Raw genomic sequence first — 6,000 nt, 5'->3', positions numbered from 1 at the left:
TCTTTTTGAAGAGTTTTAATAGGATTCTATTATAGAGTGTTTTCATAAATTAGGAAGCTTTCTTGTAGGAGCCATAAGGGTGTATGTGCCTATGTAAAGAGTAGCAAGGGGAAGGCTAAGATAGTTTTTGATATTGAATTTTCTCGTAATTATTCAGTGAAGAATTCTTCTTCTTGGTAGTTCGACTTCTGCTCTTTTCTTTGAAACTGAAGACCAATTGGTAGTTAGGTATATAGGTGGGTTGAGACCAAATATCCGGGATATATTAGACTTATTTGACTGCTATGATGTTTCTATGGCACATCAACATGCTTTAACTATAGAAAAGCAAAGCAAAGCAATCGACCTAACCAATTGGGTCGAACCCAAACTGATGTGGCCAAACCACCCCCACATAGTAATCCCAACCCACCTCTAAATTCAACTACTCATCCACAGCCCTGTGGGTTGAACCAAAACCAAGGGCGTAGGCCTAATCAAAACAAGATGGGTTTACCTGGACTGAAGTGTTTTAAGTGTAGTGAACCAGGCCACAAATTTGTTGAATGTGTGAATGGTGATAAAAGAAAATGGGTGATGTTTGTAGAAGATGAGGTGAACCCCAAATGGAAGCATTTGACTATTCAACCCCACCTATGTTTAACCCTTACGATGAAGAAACCTTAGAGGGAGAAATGGTGTATGTAGATATGGGAGAGGCCTTAGTGATGCAACGATCATTCCTAACTCTTAGGGATGAATCATCAGATTGGCTAAGAAATAATATTTTCCACACCACGTATACTATGGGTGGGAAGGTTGCGAGCCTTGTAATTGATAGTGGGAGTTGTGAGAATGTTATAGAGGAAGTATCTGTCTGTAAGATGAACCTAAAAACTCAACAACACCCTCACTCCTACAATCTTGCATGGCTAGAAAGAAAGAATGATGTTTTAGTCACACAACGGTGTCTGCTGAGCTTTTATATTGGCAATAATTATAGTGATTGTGTGTGGTGTGATGTTGTATGCATGGATGCTTGCCATTTGCTACTTGGGCGCCCGTGGCAATTTGGTCGCTACATAGTCCATGACGTATGAAAGAACACTTACTCTTTTGAGTTTAAAGGGAAAATTGCCAATTTGGCAAATTCTATCTTAATTCGTAATTACCAAATTAGCGTTATAGCGAGATTTTCGAATTTGTATTTAATTAGGACTTTCTTTTTTTAAGAGATCTAGTAGGATTATATTATGGAGTGTTTTCTTAGATTAAGATTGCTCGATTGGAACTTTCTTTTTGATGAGTTTTAGTATGATTCTATTATAGAGTGTTTTAATAGATTATGAAACTTTCTTGTAGGAGCCATAAGGGTGTAAGTTTATATAAAGAGTAGCTATGATAAGGCTAAATGATAGTTTTTTTTATATATTGAATTTTCTCTTAATTATTCAGTGAAGAATTCTTCTTCCTAGTAGTTCGACTTCTGTTATTTTCTTTGAAGATTTTCTTAGTGTATTTTGTTTCCGTACTGCGCCATTTGGTATCAAAGCTCATGTTTGATCCTTATTCGGATTATGACTCCTAAGAAGAAACAAGTAGCTCACATCATGGAGCAGGAACTCAACAACAAAACACAAGAAGATGCGGCAAAGTTGAGAAGACAAGTCATTGCACTTGCTCAAGAGTTGAAATCACTGCGAGGAGACAACAACTCCGATGCTAGTGTCTTCACTCGTTCCTATTCATCATCAAGGCAAGCATCTAGAAAGGTTGTAGTTGCGGGTGGTGATCAGAAACAGTGGGAAATGGGTTTCAATATTAATATCCCAAAGTTTCATGGAGGTTTATCTACTTAGAAAGCAACCAAACTAGTTGTAGTTGCAAGTAGTGAACAGAAGCAATGGGAAACAGATATCAAGTTTGAATGTCTGTAGTTTAATGGAGGTATAGCCTCAAATGAATTCATGGACTGGAGTTAACAATTTATGAGTCTAAAGGTAAAATCATATCTTATGACTTTGTTGGTTTTTTTAATATTGTTGAGGATTGTAACAGAAATTGTGTGGTCATTCTCCTCAATAATATCTATTGAAAAGAAACTTGTTGAATGGAGCAAACCTCCAATTTATGATAAAGAACCCATTACTCAAGAAGAACATGTTATCATTCTTCGTGATTTTCAAGATGATGGAGACAATATTTATCATATTAAAGGCTTTGATAGCATTGTCTTCATACAAGTCTACAATGATTCATATTGGCAATCATTTTTGCAAAATTTAGAATGGCTAATAAATGGAGAACTAAATTATTTGAAGATCAATAAATGTGTTCCAAAAGTTAAGAGGTGTAATGAAGACATTGCAATTCGTATTAGAGGATTACACCACCAACTATATATCAAAAAGTTGGAAACAAAAAAGCACAATATGAAATGTTGGAGGACGTTCACATTGTAATATGAATCCATTCTCTCCAACTCGATGAGGGTGATGTAGTATGGGATTTGGACCAATTGAGTAAATATTTATAAAGTTGGTTTTCATAGACCAATCTTAGTACATGTAGGATGAAGAGGATGTAGCATAGAAGGAAGCTGGTAAGTTCCATGTTAGTTAGGACCACTACAAGACATATACAAAGCAGAGATGACGCCACCAATCCAACTTAATAAATATTTTATGAGATAGCATCATCATAGTATTTCTATCTTAGTTCGTGTTTACCAGATTAGTGCTAATTTGGCAATTTCTATCTTAGTTCGTAATTACCAAATTAGCGTTATAGCGAGATTTTGGGATTTGTATTTAATTAGGATTTTCTTTTTTAAAGAGATTTAGTAGGACTATGTTATGGGGTGTTTTCTTATATTATGATTGCTCAATTAGAATTTTCTTTTTGATAAGTTTTACCATGATTCTATTGTAGAGTGTTTTCATAGGTTAGGAAACTTTCTTGTAGGAGCCATAAGAGTGTAAGTCTATATAAAGTGTTGCTAGGGGAAGGTTAAGGGATAGCTTTTTGATATCGAACTTTCTCTTAATTATTTAGTGAATAGATCTTCTTCCTGGTAGTTCGACTTCTGCTATTTTCTTTGAAAAATTTTTCAACGTACAGGGACCCACATTAACAGACGAGTTCTCTTCTGAAAGTTCTCGAGTATAATATTTCATTTAGTGATTCCCAGTGAAGGTGTTTGATCTTTGTCTGGGTTTTGACTAGAAATCCACGTCTAAATACCGTTTCATTTCAGAGATCTTGGATAACCGATCGGCTCTTGGCTCTTGATAGGAATGATAGAGACTGGTCTCCTATGGGGAAGGAGATGAACGGGTCCTTGTGGGGCGCAATTTGTCGATAGTTTTGCAGCAACATCGTATGTATGAGTTCCTACCACCAAATTATGAAGTAGTTCATTAATCGAAGAAGAAGGATGGAGAAGCAGAGGAGAGGGGGATACATGGGATAGATTGATACTGAGATATAATCACCTCTAGAGAGGAGAAGTGTAGCTTTTGAATCAAGGATGTTGTTCAACATATGCAATTCTCTTCTTTGGTTTTATCTTCAGGTGTAAAATAAAGGTAGGTGTTTAATAATCAAAAGGAGTGGAGAGAGCTATAACCTTTCGGGAATGCGTAACGTTAGTTTGGATTTGTTTATTGATTTCCGAATCATTCTAAAGCACTAGGCCCATATGGGTTTTCAGTCCAATTCTACCAAAAGTGAAATAATAGAAATAAATAATAGCAAACATACATTTTATGTTTGACATCGCAATAATATAGTATAATACCATCAAAATAAAAGATTGTAATGTTTAAATTATATGATTATAATCTATAAGAGAAGAGCAATGTAAATATTATACTAAAATAATATGGTTTAATAATACATTGTCTATAAACATAAAAATGCACTTTAAATTCTCCATAATTTATAGTAATGTTGAACCAGTTTGATTGCCTCTTCGGTATCATCAAACCTGTGAAGTAAAAATCTCGTATACATTAACTTTAGTCATTGAGAAAAATACTTATCAATTTATTTAAAGTAGTAATTATCAATCATTATGTACCATGACAAAAGCAATTCCTCCTCTATAGTGAAAGAGTTGAAAGACAACCTTGTACTCTTCATGGTAGAAATAGTGTATCCTATTGTGATGTTTAACATATAAGAAGAGATGTTATATTATTCAAAAATAAATAAATTTAATATTACCTTTATAATGGGTTACCTTAACACAACTTCCAATGATAATTGTAAATTTTTATTTTATTTCTTTAGCACTAAAATGAACAATATCTGAAAACTTGTTCCATAAAGTGAACCTCGTTGGCATCAACCTACCATAAATCATACATTTTATCATAAATAATATTAAATACTACACAAAAGAATATTAAATAAATGTATTGTTGATCTAATAAAATAATTTCCTTTTTATTTGAATTTGGATACACTAGGGAAGTATCACCCATATAAATGATTGTTCTAATGACACCTACATTATATACAAATGTTAAAAAGAATGACATATTTTTTATATATTTAAGAAAAGAATAAATTGAAACATACCTACAAAAACCTTTTTGTTTGCATATTCTATATTCTAGAATATGATCAAATGTTACAACATTGTACTTGTATAGGGGGATTTCTATGCAATTGGCAATACTACATATAATTTTTGTATTTTTATTGAATTGCAATTTTATATTAGCATATGTTAATGTATAAATAGAATCAACACAATTAATCATCAACCCTGAAATGCAATACACTACACCCTTATTTAACTCATTCCAGAATGATTCAATTTTTGCACCATACATTTTGACTTCAATATCATACCCTTGCAAAAATAAAAAATGGTAAATTTGTTGAACGAATATTAACTATACTTGTGTAAACATAAGAATATACAAATATTCCTAAGAGTTAATAAATATCAACTTGCACACATTCTAAATATTATCATCTTTTTGGAAAGTGTGGATATCCAATTTTTTGATATAACAACCTTTGAAGTCCCAATACTTTTTAATAAAATTCATCTTAGAAATTAAGGCTGGATAAAATGTCATTATTTTAAAATAATCAAATAATTAACATAATTTTTATTATAATGACAAAATGAGAGTAATCAAATAGTATATACATAATAGAAATAAATATAACAATTAAGAATAAAGCATTTTGTAAACAATATTGAAATAATGGAATTCAAAGATAATTTTTTCATTAAAAAGTATAAAATCTCATATATATAATCAAAATTTGTTCCAAAAAATAATGAAGCATTTATAAAATTAAAACAATTAAAATATCCTCGCCAGTCCCCTGTTGCATAAAGGACAAACATCTGAAAATATTTATTTAAGTATTGCAATAAAATATTACAATTAAACAATTTTCTGAAATTTAATACCGTATATTAATTATTTAATATTGTTAAAATTAATTAAATAACATATTTAATTTAATTAATTAACAAATAATGATATTTAACAAAAAATACCACAATTAAATAACACTAATTTAATAAATAAAAATATTGTATTTAATAAAAAATACTATTAATTAATAAAATATAGTAATTAAATAAATACTATTATTTAAATATATACCACAAGTATATTTAAGTATTGCAATAAAATATCACAATTAAACAATTTTCTAAAATTTAATATCGTATTTTAATTATTTAATATTGTTAAAATTAATTAAGTACTATAATTAAATTAATAAATAATGATATTAAATAAATACTATAATTAATAAAAAATACCACAATTAAATAACACTAATTTAATAAATAAAAAATACTGTTAATTAATAAAATACCGCAATTAAATAAATACTATTATTTAAATAAATATCAGAATTAAATTAATTATATACCATATTTAAAATAACGTTAACGAATGCTATTAATGAATTAAGTAAATACTGTTAGTTGACGCTTAAATAATTTAAAAATAGTTATTTTAAATATTTATAACATAACATGGA

This window comes from Nelumbo nucifera, chromosome 3 (genome assembly GCF_055504915.1).
Source record: "Nelumbo nucifera cultivar China Antique chromosome 3, China Antique-T2T, whole genome shotgun sequence".
In the NCBI taxonomy this organism is placed as follows: domain Eukaryota; kingdom Viridiplantae; phylum Streptophyta; class Magnoliopsida; order Proteales; family Nelumbonaceae; genus Nelumbo; species Nelumbo nucifera.
Note: the sequence above shows the minus strand (reverse complement) of the source record.